Here is an 18054-nt window from a genome sequence, read left to right as displayed (position 1 = left end):
GAATGTTTAAATTCTATCAATAAAGATTAAGCCCCAGAAAGCACATGCTTAGCATGCAAAATGACAACATTCTGCATGTTAAGTAGCCTTGTGCTTTCGTGTTATCGGCTGAATCTTTATTTATTGATTAGATCACGTTACTCGGATGATAGTGTTCAAGGCAGCCTATATTTCTGAACTCAATCCTTAGAGTAATATGTTACGGAGCCTTCTCTTCAATCTTTTTTCCACATAACGAGCATTTTGCGCTGCTCTTTTCCAATGTGGAAGCAGAATCTGTGAAAACATACAGTAGTACCGGGGTGTGTCTCTAGACATCTTTAGACTGGAATAGCGGGGCCCAGTACGTGAACTCGCCTCGCAGGTGCACACGCCAGGATAGAGGACATCAGACTCCAGAGAAAACTTGCTTGAGTCCAAGTCCAAGTCGGAGCGTCAATGTTCAAGTCGAGTCCGAGTCATTGTGGGGGAAAAACATTTGATGAATTTACTTAGAATTTTCTTTTGGTTAGTTTTAATGGCTTTTGCCAAGTTGCCTCTTTGATCTATTAATTATATAATAATTCCTGGTTCAATTGATCAATTTCAGTTTTTAATTTAGAAATATTTTCTTCTACCGTTTTAGATTTAACTTTAATCTGCTTTAAATTAATATTGTGGTGACACGGGATAGGACATAATTCAAGGTGTGTTTGGTGTGTGTTGCAACCTGGACCCGTTAGTGAGGGTACCGGGGTTTGTTGTCATTCTGGCTAGCATGCAGTAGCAGCAATTGTACTGATCTTGTGATGATTCAATGTATAATAAAGTGTGGAGTTCTATACTGAACACACCGCCTCCGACTCCCTTTCATTGGCTCTACACTGGTGACCCTGACGTTTTCGAGAAAGTGTCCGAAGACTCAATGAACATGGCTAATTGCGATGTTTTTGTAAATTTGCCGGAGTTTTGGGAGCATGCCGCTGCGGCGTGGTTTGCACACGTGGAGGCGTACTTCGCCTGCCGACAAGTCCGTGATGGGGATTTGAAATACTAGCATGTAGTAGCAGCGCTGGGAAGCTCCACGTCATCCAGGTTGGTGGGATTTATCGCTGACCCCCCACACCATGGCAAATATGAGGCGATTAAGGCCCTTCTCCTTAAGACATTTAGCTTATCTGCTAAGGAGAGTGCCCGCCAGATTCTTGAAATTCAAGGCCTAGGGAAACATGTGTCAAACTCAAGGCCCGGGGGCCAAATCCGGCCCGTGGTAGATTTAATTTCGGCCCGCAGGATAATTTTGAATTACTATTAGATCTGGCCTGTCTGTATATTGCACGCACACCTTCACTCCATACTGAGGGTTTTCTCCGCTCAGAGCCTGACCCCAAACATTTATGAACTTGCACCCAAGATGAGATGCCAAGTATCTGGCTTGAACTAGCATCACAGAGCAGCAAACTGAGTTTCAATGGATGTTTCCTTCTGCACTTTTTCTCTCACGACAACAGGACATGTTTGGTTTTTTCTTTGAGGGAAATAGTTTTTTTGAAGCTGTTGTTGGCCTGTGGAAAAATGTAATCATAAGAAATGACTCCGGAAAAGCTGCAGATAGAGCCATAAGAAATGAGTGCAACTGATTATTTAATGTTTAATGTTGTTTTATAGGCAATAATTTAAGCTTTGTTAGTTCCAGGTTTAATATGTCAGCAGCGGCAGCTTTCCTACATCTCGGAGTGCACCACAGACATTAAGCACGTGGCTGGAAAGTCGAACCTGGTGGCAGATTGCCTCTCCAGAGTCGTCTTCGGAGCCTTCCAGTTGGGCCTGGACTATACTCGCATGGCGGCGGACCAGGTCACAGACCCCGGCGTCCAGGCTCTGAAGGTGGATGGCGCAGAGCTGCGCTTGGAGGACGTGGTGTTCGGCGACGCGGGCGTTACCCTCCTGTGTGACGTTTCCATGGGTCTGCCAGTCGTTCCCGCCAGCTGGAGGCGCTCTGTGTTCGAGGCAGTGCACGGACTGTCACACCCCGGTGTTAAGCCTTCGGTGCGCTTAGTGGCCCCGAGGTTCGTCTGGCATGGGCAAGGACGTGAGGACTTGGGCTAGTGAGTGCGTGGCTTGTCAGCGTGCTAAGGTGCACCGCCACACGAAGGCGCCTTTGGAGCGTTTCCTGGTGCCTGAGAGGAGGTTTGACCATGTCAACATCGACCTGGTTGGTCCATTGCCCTCCTCTCAGGGCTTTTCCTACCTCCTCACCATGGTGGACAGGACGACCCGTTGGCCGGAGGCGGTTCCTCTTGTGTCAACATCAGCCGCAGAAATTGCCCGAGCTTTCATTGCGACGTGGGTGTGTCGTTTTGGCACCCCGTCGGACAGGGGCTCACAGTTCACGTCCGAGCTCTGGAACGCCGTGGCGAGTGGTTTGGGGGTTAAGCTACACAGGACTACCGCTTACCACCCTCAAGCTAACGGCCTCTGTGAGCAGTTCCATCGCTTCATGAAGGCGGCCCTCAAGGCCGGCCTTACGGACGGTAATTGGGTCGACAAGCTGCCTTGGGTGATGCTGGGCCTGAGGACCGCGCCAAAGGAGGATCTGCAGTGCTCCACGGCGGAGTTGGTATACCGTCAGCCGCTGAGGGTTCTGGGGGATTTCCTCCCCAACGCATCGGCTCCCTTGTCGGCGACGGCCCAGTGGGCTTTCCTGCAGGACGCCGCTGAGGCCTTCGCTCCGATCCCCACTGCTCGGCACGGTACTCAGGTGTCCCGGGTTCCTGTGGAGCTCTGCTCGGCGGGGCATGTGTTTATCCGGCACGACGCGCACAGGGGACCCCTACAACCCCCTTACGATGGGCATTTCCGGGTTCTGGAGCACGGGGACAAACACCTTGTGGTTGACCTGGGTGGTAAGGCCGAGCACGTCTCAGTGGACCGGCTGAAGGCTGCTCACCTGGACTTAGACCAGTCAGTGGTTCTGGCTCGACCTCCGCGACGAGGCCGCCCCCCGGCCTCGACCCCTGTCTCGGAATCGGGGCCTACGGTTCCGGTCCGAAATCTTCCAGCGGCCGCCCCTTCAGAGGTCACCTCCCCGGCTCCCGTTCTTTGGAGTCGGGGTGGTCGGCTTGTCGTTCCTCCCCGCCACACAGACTTTGTTTATGGGTGAATTCTGGGGGGGCTTGTGTGGTGACACGGGATAGGACATAATTCACCGTGTGTTTGGTGTGTGTTGCAACCCGAACCCGTTAGTGAGGGTACCGGGGTTTGTTGTCATTCTGGCTAGCATGCAGTAGCAGCAAGTGTACTGATCTTGTGATGATTCAATGTATAATAAAGTGTGGAGTTCCATACTGAACACACCGCCTCCAACTCCCTTTCATCGGCTCTACAATATATTGTTTGATTAATGATTCATATTCAGTATTTTTTGCTTTATTTAATTCTCTACATTTACATTTAAAGGAATGTTTTATCCTAATTTGTAATGTGTCCCATTATTTGAGTTTGTTAAACATCTCAATTGTATTATTTTTTGAATTTCCAGCTTTAGTTCTGTTAAAACACGAGTATCTTTTAGGCACTGTGTGTTCAGTTTCCAGAAGCTCTAGTGGAAGGGGCTCCGGAGGATAATGACGTTTGGACCAAAAGATGATCCGAGTAGTTATTAAAGATTGTTTTATAGTTGGTTACTCAGAAGTGATTCGATACATAAATCCTGTCAATACGGGTTTTGCTTATTTTGTCATAATTCGTGAAATCTATACCAACGGGATTCATTGATCCACAGAAATCGATTAGTTTTGCATCGTCGCAGATTTCGTTTAACAGTTTTCCTAACCTGACTCAGATAAATAAATATATTATACATTTATGTACAATACCATTGTACATAAATGTACATACCATACTGGTTCCCTAGACAAAGTTCTCCCATGTACAAGAGGATTTATTGTTAGACTGCATTGTTCTGGGGGCGCCTCAATATACAAACAGGAACCGACCCGACGGCAAACAGATGTAAAAGTTCCCGTCGCTCTTTAACTACAGCGTGCAGTGAGATAAACTACGGCTGAGGAGGCTTACCAAATAAGTAGCTTCTCCAAACATAAAAAAGAGACAAGAAACACAGTAGCAAACAATGCGGAAAGGGATTTGGAATTAAAATAGAAGAAAACCCATCTGGTTTGAACAGACTCACTAGAAGTACAAAATGAAATATGTGGGAAAACAAACGGCGACGGTAAATGAGCCAAAACTAAGGAGTGGAATAAACAAGCAGAACAGGAAACAAAAGGCAAAACAGCAGCTGCGAGAAAAACATACACAGAACATTATTTATATCCTTTCGTTGCCAACACTGCATGATCGTTGAAGCGATTTTCCATTCAGAAATGACCGAAAATGCTGTTTCAGCCTCTCAAACATGGCTATTTCCTGCGGTGCTCTGTAAAATGTAATAGACGAACTGCGCTTTGGCTTTGGAATGGGAATAGTGAGTAACACTATGGCTGAAACGATTAATTTCACTATCGAATATTGAACTGATTATCTTCTAGATTTATGTTTTGGTATTAAAAATGTCAGAAAATAAGGAAAAATATCCAATGCTAAGGTAAAGTCTTTAAATGTCTTGTTTTGTCAGCCCAAAATCCAAAGATATTGTCTTCCATACGACAGAGTAACGCAGGAAATAGTCATGTTTGAGAGGCTGAAAACAGCATTTTCTGCCATTTTTGAATGAAAAATCACATTAACCATGAAAATAAATTATTATTATTTGCCGTCATTACTCTTTCTGTATGATTGACTTGTGAATAAGTGAACACATTCTTGCAGCTTGTACATCACTTACAGTAGAAACAGCTCCCCAGAGCAGGTGTCTGAATTCCTTTAGGAGACTTTGGTGTTCTCTACCACTCCTTAATCACATTTTCCAGCAAGAAAAAACAATTAATATCCACACACATTTGAAAATGCTCCTCTCAACATGAATCCTTAATTTGGTTTAGTCAAAGCAACGAAAGTTCTACAATAACATCAGTCGAACCATGATGCTCCCCTCTGTTTTATTGTATTTTAATTGCATCCAGAGTTGAGTGTTTCACATCATGAGTAATTATGATTGTGAGTCAGAGCACTGTTTTTCGAAAAATAACTATTTTCTTTCACTTAACTGTTCAGCCAGTGAATAATGTCTTATTTAATTCCTTTTTCTGTCAAATTTCAAAAATATGACTTCCCTGCTGCTTGCTTTAGTTTTTCCGGCAAGACCCATTTGTCATTCCGGGATAATTGGAAGAATGTTTATAGACATATATTAACTAAAGATTAATTGCTACAAATAAGACTTGTAAAAACATTTCCCCTTGTTCCTAATTGACTTTGATTTACCCCTTAATTAATGGTAAGTATACAATATCAACCAATATTTATTGTATTGCTTATAGACACCCATAATCGAGGATTGTGTCATAAATGAAGTTACTTATTGTGGAATGGTTTCTTAGGGCTGCCTAATGTTCCCTGTTTACATTTGATGACAGTAGCTCCTATGATTTATGGCATTTTTTTTACCTCTGGACAACTGAACAAATGATAATCCACAGAAGAAGACTGTGAATGGTTGCTTCTTCTGGAAAAAGTTGGTGGAAGTCGGGTTGGAATTGTTTTTTCTACTTCGTTGGGGTTGTGTTGATTCTTATATTTATTGTATTTTGTGTCAAATTCCACTCTGTATTTAATTTCTTATGTCAAGTTGTTTTCTTATAATAAAATGATAGCAGTTACAAGATGGAACTTTAAGACCCTAACAGCACTTGATACAGGAAATATAGCCTTTTTGGTTAAGTATTGATCAGTTCATAATCATTTTAAACATAATACAACATTTTCCGAATTTGGGATCAATAAAGTAGATGTTATCTTATCTTAAATTGAACTGAAATGCCTTATTTCGCTTAACTGAGCCAAAGTGCTTTTGTTGCTTAAGCAGAAACATAATTGAGATTCAGGATGTTGACTTTTGTCAAAGTTTTGCACTCTGTAAGCTTACATATAACTTCCCACCTACTATAAGATAATGTTAACGATTCTCAAATTAACCAGTACATGGATCTTAAAAGGGACCTATTATGTAAAATCCACTTTTTCATGTCTTTTTTCCATCAACATGTGTCCCCTCTGTGTATAGAGATTCTGAAAGTTTCAGGAAAAAAGATTCGCTCAGTTTTTGTGCTGATCCATTTACTGTATATAAAAACCTGTCTGAAAATGATGTCATAACGATTTTTTGGCTTGTGTAACCATTAGCCAATAACCAACCAAGGTAACACCCGCCCACTTTATTACCTTTTTAACCAAATATCTCTCAGAGGGCCGTTGGACGCTCCTTATTTTCATCTAAATTAAAAGATAGAGAATCAGCACTTTTGAAACGGGGCTGAAACAGAGGGGATTATGGGATGCTGCAATGCCTAATCTGTTTGGTATTTGGAGCCAAACACTTCAGAGACATGTTTTGTATATATCTGAGACCTATAATATGTTGATGAAAAACAGTATAATAGGAGACCTTTAAGTTCTAATCTCATGTATTTATTGTCTTTTGTGGAACTTTGCATTGAAGAAGAGATCATACTGATGTATACTGTAGCAAGTATGTAAGCAGAATTTGAGTTCTGTTTTTCCTCTTTACTGCTCTGCATGTTTTTCCGGTCCACTCAATATGATTCATTTTGCTGATTGAGTTCATGCTCGATAACCTTCTGTGTCTCTAAAGCACCTGTATAAAATCTCTATTGACGAAACTCTGCATATTGAATGAATTATTTGAGGGTTAGAGAAGCATGGAGGTGGTTGCATGTTGATCCAATACATTAATTTGCTTTGGAACCCTGAGTGGTTGATTATATGATGTAAGAGTGACTAATAGAACAACTAAAAGAGAAGGAGCTTGAAAAGGACAGAAGTGAAAATAATTTCTTTGCACTGAAGCTGGATTTTTAAGTCTTCGAGTTCGAGTAATGTGTCTGTGTTGTCGCTCGGCCTAATGAGGAGCTCATGGGAACTTAATTGAAAGAACAGCAAAAAAACATACTGAAGGCCTTCCCAGATTGAAAATATGTTTTTCGTGTTTATCCCAGCTGGCTTTGGCAAGAGTTTGGTTTTGCAGATGGTTCATCTAATCACCTGCCGAGTATTTTTTCAAAGTGCTTTCCCTTTTAGAAACTGTTTCCAATTATGCGTTTAGAGATGTTTATGTGTAAACAAACCATCGGGCGCATCAGGTTACTGAAATGCATCTTTATTGTTTCTCTTACAATTAAAGTAATTGGTGCAGAAGAAATTAAAAGACTGATTGAAGAGAACGATTGCAAAAGCTTTGCAGATTAGTGAACAAGTGAGAGAAAGAGAGAGATTAAAGAAGACAAATTATGATAACTTTCAGGTTCATTAATGTATTTTGAGTGTTACATAGTGATGTCACTATGTTCCAAAAGTAAACAAAGGAGTCCAATGGAGGCAGGGAGGGAATTTGGGATTTTAGTCATTGCAGACCATTTACATGCACGGAAACATATATAACACACTACAGGAAAGGGAAAACCCCAACAGGCATTATAGGGCGCCTTAAGATTCGGGGATATGTCATTAGGAGTGAAATGTATCTTCTGATACGCTACTAATAAGATTGTTGCCAAGCATGTGAGGTAGAACATTTGACAGATGGCCATGATCCCTCGCTATTCTGTGGTCATCTTACTGTATCTGAACCTTTTGAGCCAGCTGAGCAGGAAACCTTGACATTCTGTTTGCAACAATCACAGGTAAAAGACATAATACAGCTCAAATCTGAGACTACTGGCTTTAGCCAGTGTTGTAGTCAAGTCACCAATTCACGAGTCCAAGTCACTCTCAAGTCCTCACTTTTCGAGTCGGAGTCCAAGTCCAAGTCACCCAAGGAGTGTCTGAGTCGAGTCCGAGTCATCATAACCTGTGTTCGAGTCCGAGTCCAAGTCTGAGCCACCCAAGGAGTGTCCAAGACGAGTCCAAGTCTGAGTCACCCAAGAAGAGTCCAAGTCAAGTCCGAGTCACAAGTCTTCATGTATTCATCTTAGTGGATATATGTGTTGAAATGTAGCTGGAGCTCCTCTACATTGCTTTTATCCTGTCATTTTATACTAATTTGTCTATTGAACTGCTGTGAAGCGAGTTTGGCTACAATTCTTATATAAAAGGTGCTATACAAATATAAAGGTTATTACTAATATTAATATTATTATAATATTTTTTTATATTTTTTTATTATTGTAAATGACCTTTAATATGTCTAACTATATTTAAAATGAGTTACCTTTTATAGAAGTGATTATATTTGTATGCCAATATTTTCCTATGGTAAAGTTTTCGTTTTGCACTTTTATTTTTATAGTAATAAGATCAGGACTCTTATTTTGAAGGAACTTTTACCGGAAGTCAATGGAAAACGCAGCAGTGTAAACACACATGTATAATGACGGATAGATGACGAATAAATTAACATATACTAAATAGTTACATTAGGGTTTTACCACCTGGCTGATAAGGGCATACGTTCTTACCAGTGTTGTAGTCAAGTCACCAATTCACGAGTCCAAGTCACTCTCGAGTCACTACTCTTCAAGTACGAGTCCAAGTCCGAGTCACCTAGGGAGAGTCATAGTCGAGTCCAAGTCCGAGTCACCCAAGGAGTGTCCGAGTCGAGTCCGAGTCATCATTACCTGTGTTCGAGTCCGAGTCCAAGTCCGAGTCAGCCAAGGAGTGTCCGAGTCGAGTCCGAGTCATCATTACCTGTGTTCGAGTCCGAGTCCAAGTCCGAGTCAGCTAAGAAGAGTCCAAGTCAAGTCCGAGTCACAAGTCTTCATATATTAATCTTCGTGGATATATTTGTTGAAATGTAGATGCTCCTCTACATTGCTTTTATCCTGTCATGTTATACTAATCTGTCTATTGAACTGCTGTGAAGCGAGTTTGGCTACAATTCTTGTAATAGGTGCTATACAAATATAAAGCTTATTACTAATATTCATATTATATTATTGATATTATTGTAAATGACCTTTAATATTTCTAACTAGATTTAAAATGAGTTACCTTTTAGAGAAGTGATTATATTTGTATGCCAATATTTTCTTATAGAAAAGTTTTCGTTTTGCACTTTTATTTTGATAGTATTAAGATCGAGACTATTATTTTTGAAGGAACATTTACCGGAAGTCAATGGACAACGGAGCAGTGTAAACACACGTTTAATGACAGATAGATGACAAATAAATTAACATATACTAAATAGTTGCATTCGGTTTTTAGCATCTGGCTGATACTGCATGGGCCCTCTCTCCTTATCTCTCCTTACTATGCAGTACTAATAAATCCACGTAAATTACACATCACAGCAATGAGGCCAGATAAATGAAACCAGGATACATCCTTGACCATCAAACTGGATCTAAACGCAGCTGCCTGTGTGCGCTTGATAAATACTTTCTGATTTTATATTTACTATAGGCTATGCTACTTATTAGCTACATGGCCCTAACCTGTAAAGTTATACAAGCATTTGTACCAGTGCTTTTCACAAGTAGACTCTTGCAGGACAGAGTAGCTGGACTGATTCAACAACAACAAAAAGACATAGGCCTATCTGAGAAGTGATCAGGATGAGTAGAAAGAGGAAAAGGAAAAGACAGTAGGCTACACTGAAGAGACCAGGAGGGTCAGAGCAGGAGAAAGCCAGGAGGAGATGAAGAGACCAGGAGGGTCAGAGCAGGAGGAAGCCAGGAGGAGATGAAGACTTTAGAAGAAGAAATGTATGTGAGGAAGATGAAGTGTCAGAAAGAGGGACAGAGGCAGGGATCAGGAGGTAGATGAAACTCCAGCTGGATCACATGGTATGTTTTTATTCTCCTTGTATACATATTCCATTACAGCGGCACAATCTAGCGGCTCTTAGTATTGACAAATACGTATTGAAATGTGTTGCTGCACAGGTCACCTTTAGCTCTCTTAGGATATGGGTGATGTCATTTGTGTACTTAATTATAACTAAGTACTTTTACTGTACTTACAGTAAACATAATTCTAGGGTATCATGAGTATTTTCTGCTGTTTTATACTATTATAGTTTGTTTGTCTGAACACCTTGTTTCTCTTGAGCATTAAGAACACTTGTGTTAGGGCATGATTTAACAATATAGGTTATACAGTATAAAATACCACGTACGGTCCGCCCCCTCCCATGCCACCCTGGCATGACCTCTTGCCCCCCCTTTGACACCCCATGTAAAATGTTCTAGAACCACCACTGGGTCAGACATATTACCGTAGGATATGAGCATGTTCAGTCGATAAATATGGCCGCCATGAATCAAAACGTATTTGCAAAAAGGCAGGGCTTAGAAAAAAATGCTCATAACTCATCAACATTGTATCCAAATATCACAGATTTTGGTGGATAGGTTCAGTCTGTCTTGGGGAATAGGCACACCAAAGCATTTTTATTTTGGACTATAGGGGACGCCAAAAACACCACAAATGTATAACTCAAGAACGGATGGACGACATACTCTGGGGATGAGTATGAACTGAGATTGAAAGTTTTGCAACGAATGACAAATGTGGGTGTGGCCTATTCATATTTTTTTTATTGCAATGTGCTAAAATGAGCTTCAGACGCAAAACTTGGGATACACGTCACAGCACACGACCTTTTTGAGAATCTAATTTTTTTTGATACAACAGCTCAGTAGCGCCCCCTATTGTGTGGTAGTCATATATAATTTCTCAAAACGTCACGAATCTTGGCACGGACATTCCTCATGGAATTGCGGACATATTTCAAATTGGCTTCCATTAGCCCCGCCCCCCAGGAAGTCAGCAATTTTGAAAAATGTGCGGTTTTCATGCATTTTAAGCACATATTTGCAAACTCCTCCTAGGGAAATTATCGGAAAAACTCCAATCCAGGACAAGTTCAGCCCATATCAAATTTGATGCTAAATTGCGAAGGAATAGTCAATCGCTCAAACGGGGAGCTCGTAAGCTAACGGAGAATGTACCATTGCTGACTATTTACATGTCACAAATTAATCCAAAATACTTGCATACAGTTTTTCTGATATTCACGAAACGCTGTATACACATTGCTCTTATGATTGCAGACATATTTCAAACTGGCTTTTAATAGCCCCCCAGGAAGTTTGCCATATTGAAAAATTTGCGTTTTTCATGCATTTAAAGCACATTTTTGGAAACTCCTCCTATCAATCAATCAGTCAGTGTTTATTTATATAGCCCAATATCACAAATGTTACATTTTTCTCAGTGGACTTCACAGTTTGTACAGAATATCAGTATGACAATACGACACCCTCTGTCCTTAGACCCTCACATCGTACAAGGAAAAACCCCAAAGTTTAAAGGGGAACATGGGAGAAACCTCAGGGAGAGCAACAGAGGAGGGATCTCTCTCCCAGGACGGACAGACGTGCAATAGATGCTGTTTGTAAATCGAAAAGATAATACATTTACAACATAGGTAGACCAAACGTTTGGAAAACATTCGTTCAAAATTCCAGGAAAGACAGACGACTTCTAAGTTTAACTATTTATTATGAAAGAGCAACATACATATATCACTTGGCCAAGGACTCAGTCACGTCATATAAATTACAGGCAGCAAAGCTGTAATATGTAACCACCATATCCGTAAAGAGCCTCGAACCTCGTGCGTGCATACATTTTTATTACACAGGGCGTTGGCCGTACATTTATGATTGGTCAAGACTAGATGAAGAGATGCCATGGTTTAGACTTTATTCTCTTTGGTAGGTGCACAGACTTGAAAAAAGTCTCTTAGTAACACAATCCTCCAATCAGCATTCGGCCGGCTTGTGGAAGTCCCTCCCTACCCTGGCACCATGATGCCTAATTTGTTTTCGCTAACGTTTCTACAAAAGAAGTGGAATCCTGATAAGGCTGCTATGTGTGGGAGCGGAGTTCACCCGAAGCTCAAGGCCGGAGTGATGTCCTGTTTTTGAATAACTCTTTGTATTCTTCCAGTTTCTGCACCTGACCTAGCTACATTAGTATTGCAAGCTAAAGACATCTATTTATTCCGAAGTCACAGCCACATAAATGAGCACAATAAGCTTATAATGTCATAATAAGAATCAGTCTTAATCGAATGTTATATACAATTAGCCTCCACAAAAGTCTTTATAAGGTAAAAACTTGTGTAAGTTAAGTCTTGTTAAATCTGGTGAACCTTTTTTCTGTAGCCTAATGGTGTAAATTCCAGAGAGGGATACAAGGAAAATAGCTGTTCAGTTCCAATTCTTGTATAGATTACAGGGACAGGTGAAACCTCAGTCGTAGTGTTGTTTTATTTATTGTAGCAGGAGGAGAAAGTCAGCACTCCCCTCACACCTCCAATACTGTGTACCCATCTCAGGTGTTTCGTTACTTATGCACCACTTGGTGACTTCCTCACACACTGTTTCAATAACCCCCCATTCTTATATGCAGGCAGACACCCAAAAATGTCACACCTGATGCATGTAGACATTTTGTATTAAGCATATTCAGCAAACGCTACATGCTAACAAACGTAATAAATGAGACGCAAATCTTTGCAACCTTTTCACGCTTTCGCTGAGCTGACACTCCCCCGCCTTTAGGTGACAGCTCATCGAAAGCGCCTCCTCCACACCTCTGTTTATCCCTTTATCCTCAGTCCAGTCGCTCTGCACGCCCGATGAAAAATGGGAATGAGTGCATCGGCGTCAGAGGAGGCGCAGAGCTTCCTCCCTCAGTCTGTCACTAATGCTTCATTCATCCCTCTTATCGCCTGGCCACACGCCCCCCCTGCCAAATAGTCCTCACACATGCAAGCATTTTTACACATTCACATAGCAGACACAATCATGTACTGTAGTCCCTCTCACACACACTCACCATTCATGCTTTGTGTCAGTACTGGCCATTCAGAACTCTAGATAACTCCCCCTGCTCCATCAGTCTTCCTCTAATCCACCACACCTTCTGCAATTCAAAATACAGGTAGATTGTGGATCAGGCGGTAGAGCCGTTGTCCACTAATAAGAAAGTTGGTAGTTTGGTTCCCAGCCCATGCAGTCAACATGTTGATGTGTCCTTTGGCAGGATACTTATCCCCAAATTGCTCCCAATGGCATTGTGTGTGAATGTTAGTTTCCATGAGTAGGAATCACCTTGTAGAGCTGTATGAATGTGTGTGATGGGGTGAATGCTGACTTGTATGTATGTATTTATGGGTTGCACAGACTGAAAAAGTGCTGTATAATATAAATGCGATTCTTTCACCATATGGATTTTAGCATCTGCAATTTTTCACAAGTACCATGCAAAAATGCATTTGCTAGTAGGGGTTAAAGCGCATATTAATTAGCACTTTATCACACACATGTGCTATCATTGACTCCTCAGAGTTGATTAATCCCTGTGCTGGATGAACTGGAGAGGAATCAATACATGGATTAAGCCATTACTCTGATATGCAGGTGAATTAAGCACACTGAAGGTGATCCTATCATCATCCACTCAAATCACTCCCCCAGGCTTGTGTTACAAACAATTGGCTAAGCTGAAATTTAATTGGGCTTCATTTTGTGTGTGAACAGCATGTCCTGATTAAAGGTAACGTGGCAGTTTTTTTGTGTTGATTGTTGGACAACCGCTGCAGCTGCATTTGTTATGGATATGTTTTCTTACTCACTGTAAGCAGAACCTGTATAAAAAAACGTGTGCGTAATCAGCTAAGTGAAGATGTTTACTGTGACCAGTGTTGGGAAAGTTACTTTTAAAAGGTAACTAGTAATAGTTATAGTTACTGCTCTCCCAAAAGTAACTAGTTACTTTATTAGTTACTAATTTATAAAAGTAACTAGTAACAAGTTACTTTACTTTAAAAATAATAACAATACAAATACAAGTTGTTGTGTTGTTCTGTGGCACAGTAAGATAAAAGACAACTCCCCACATGTACATTATGTCACGATTCTCATGTTATGTCACGTTTATAGTTTTGTAGGTTTTGGTGTTTTTGCTGTTTTCCATGTCATGTTTTCCTTTGGGTTATTGTCTTGTCATTAGTTTCCCTGGTGTGTCTAATTGTCTGATTATGTTCACCTGGGCCCCTGTGTTTTCTCCTCCCTCCTCACCTGTGTCTTGTTGTGTGATTGAGTCTTGTGTGTATTTAAGTTCTGGGTTGTCTGTCTGTCTTGGTCTGTTCGTCTTGTTCCATGACTAGTTCTGCGGTGAGTGTTCCGTGTTGTCATTGTATATATATATATCATAGCCTTGAAATAAAGGAAGTTTCAGTTTATATCTGCATTTGGGTCCTGCTTGTTTCACAAACCGTGACACATTAGGTGTTTCAGGAGATTGGCATTGCTGTTATTCGATGTGGACAATGCTTTCTGTCCTGCACACACTTTACATTTTACCGTAATATTTTTTGCGTCCTTTATCCCCACAAATTGAAAATAGTGGTTATATTTCCAAGTTTCAAATGCGCTGCTGCTCTCGCTGATACTTGCATCTGCCATTGTGTGTGTGTGTGCTGGTGGTGAGCGTTGCCGTGTGTGTGTTAGCATCAGTCTATGGTTAGCATTAGCAAGTGTTCGTGTGTGTGTATTTTCCCCATAAGGCAAGACCCATCCAAATCTGTCTCTGATTGGCTTACCCTGAAATGTTACCTCGCGTTAACCAATCATCACTCCTCTCTGGTTACTTTCACTTTTCCATGGTGATGTGAGAAGACATCGCTTTATTCGACTGTAAATTACCTCCGCAGGGAGATTCGGTTCAGTTCCATCACAATGTAACACAGTAACGCACCCATTTAAATCACAGTAACTATAACGGCGTTACTTAATGGGAATAGGTAACTAGTAACGCTATTAGTTACCGCACAAAATTGTTGCGTACTTACTTTGTAACGCGTTAGTCCCAACACTGACTGTGACGCATATATTTTTTTCCACAGCCATGACAATACGGTGTATATACCGAAATAGAGATGTGATTTCAGACATCTGCATCGTCAAAGTTGCTTTTGTTAGATGTTTAGATGAGAGTAGTTGTACAAATTATCCTTTTTGAAGCAGAGAACCTTACAATAATAATTTGCTTAAGGTTGCAAAATAATAATCCTAAAACAATCTAGGTTAAAAGCATGATTGTTTCCCCTTACATTCAGTTGAGGATTTGCAATCTGTTTCAATTCGATTAAAATAAGGAAAGATGATGCCATTCATGACCTTCTTACACCGTTTTTTTGCCACTAGTTTAGCAAACAACCTGGAAATGGGACTTTCATTATTTGTTATACTTGTTTACTTATTTAGCAAACCAGATCTAATGGGTGCAGAGGCGCGGGAATGTATTTTGAGTGGGGGTGCTGAGGTGCTGGACTCCAGTGAACACTATTACGTGCACTATAGAGCACGCACTAAAAAACTCCCCACACGCAAACACACAGTAAACCCGCGACTGTTACAATGAAGGCTCGATAATCAGCTCACGGCATATAGGCAGGGGTAAAGTGCTATTTTTTACGAGTGGGGAGCGGTCCTCACCTCCTCTAGGGCGTTCCTCACCTCCTCTAGGGGGGTCCGGGGGGATGCTCCCCCGGGAAGATTTTTTTTAAATATTGAAGTTAAAAGCATCAATCTGGTGCACTTTGAGAGCAACATGAAGAGATCTATGGACACATCTCTCAACACCCAGATGAAACACAACTGTAAGCAGATGTTCTTTTTCTTTATGGATATTTTACAAATCACTCCCCTTTCAAACTGTATTCTTGTTTTACTACCATTTAGTATTTCATAACTGTTTTTCCTTTATTCTCTTATTTTTTTTATAACTATAATGATCATATGAAGGTGTGCCGCGGAAATAATCTTTTGAATAATTGTTGACCAAACCGTTTGAGACCCACTGAGATAACTTAGACTAAAGTGAACTATCTAAACACTCAGAGAGTCCTTTAGCTCAGCGGTCCCCAACCTTTTTTGCGCCACGGACCGGCTTAATGTCAGACAAATTTTCACGGACCGGCCTTTAAGGTGTGGCGGATAAATACAACAAAATAAAATGACAAGACCATGGTATTTTGTAAATATAATAATAAAAAGCCTGAATCCACTGTGTACTTGTATGTAACTTTATTAGCAGCGTCCTCCTGACATTTTTTTTTTTTTTGCGTCCTCCTGACATCCACCAACAACAATAATAATAACATAATAATAACAATAACAACCTCTCTGCCTCGCGCTCTCTGGTCGCTTTGGTAACACTTAAACATACCTTCAAAATACAACATAAAACATATGAAGTTCATGAAAAATACAACTCACCATAACGCTAAATTAATGAGAGCCCTGAGCTTGTTTCTCTGCAATGAGACGGTCCCATCTCGGGGTGATGGGAGACAAAGACACCCGGAGTGTGTTGCTTATGTCCAGTCTATTTCGTGATTTTGTTTTGGTTGCTGTGACTGCAGAAAACCCCGCTTCACACAGATATGATGTCGGAAATGGCAACAGGGTTTTCAGAGCTGCTGTGGCAATCTCGGGGTATTCTCCCATGACTTTTATCCAGAATACCGGCAGAGTTGATGTCTCGAACATCCTTTTCAGGCCGCCGTCATTTGCGATCTCCAGCAGCTGATCTTCTTCTTGCGCGGACATGCTGGATTCGCCCGGTTTGTTGACAAATGGGTCGCGGATCCATTCCTTTTCAGTTCGTGGGTCTTTTGCGGTTGGGAAGTAGCGCTCGAACTCTTTTGAAAGCGAAGACAGGTGATCGTGCACCAGCTGGGAGAATGACTGCTCCGGCTGAGTCTCCTCCAAAATCCCCGCCAATGTTTGAAACATGTCAAATATGCCTCTGTTCACACGTCGTCTCCACAAATCCAGTTTGGCTTTAAATGCAGCTACTTTATCTGCCAACTTGAAGACTGTTGTCATTTTCCCCTGAAGAGACAGATTGAGTTCATTGAGCTGGCTAAATATGTCGCACAAGTAAGCCAGTTTTGCGACCCACTCCTCATCACTGAAATGTGCTGCCAGCGGTAACTTTTTTTCTAAGAGAAATCTTTGCAGCGGCTCTCGTAATTCATACACTCTGGCCAGCGATCTCCCTCGGGATAACCATCTTATTTCTGTGTATAACAGAAGGCGTCTGTGCTCCGCGTTCATCTCCTCACAAAGTTGCTCGAATAGGCGTGAGTTAAGTGCGTGTGCTTTGATGTGGTTGATAACTTTAACAACATCATTCAATACGCTGTGAAGTTCCGGTGGCATTTTTCGGCTCGCCAGCATCTCTCTGTGTATGACACAATGTGTAGATTCACATTCAGGTGCAACCTCCTTAATCCGAGTAGTTAAACCAGACAGCCGTCCGGTCATGGCAGCAGCTCCGTCTGTGCATATGCCGACACAAAAAGACCATTTAAGTTTTCCTGATACGTAATTATCCAGCGTCTTAAATAGTTCTGCGGCTGTGGTTTTGGTTGTCAACGATAGTGCACACAACACATCCTCATGCACATCCTCCTGATAAAGGTATCGCACATAAACAAGCAGTATTGCCCTGTTGTCCACATCTGTTGACTCGTCAACCTGCAGTGCGTACCACGGTGATGTATTAATCCTCTCCAACAACTGTGTCTCAATGTCCTCTGCTATTTCCTCGATGCGCCGCGTGACGGTGCTAGCTGACAGAGGGACCTGTGCTATCTTTTTAACCGCAGCCTCCCCCAAAAGTTCACCGCAAATGTCTTTAGTAGCCGGAAGAATCAATTCTTCACCAATCGTGAATGGTTTTTTAGCCTTAGCTATTCGGTTAGCCACCAAGTAGGATGCTCTCAGTGCACTTGCATTTGTTGTTGCAGAGGCCCTCAGTAATTGCTTCTGTCCTTCTTGTTCCTGCTTTTTTCTTTCAAAGTACTCCAAAGGCTTGTTTTTTAAAGCAGGGTGCTTAGTCTCTAAGTGG

This window comes from Notothenia rossii (assembly GCF_949606895.1).
Source record: "Notothenia rossii genome assembly, chromosome: 9".
NCBI lineage: Eukaryota > Metazoa > Chordata > Actinopteri > Perciformes > Nototheniidae > Notothenia > Notothenia rossii.
Note: the sequence above shows the minus strand (reverse complement) of the source record.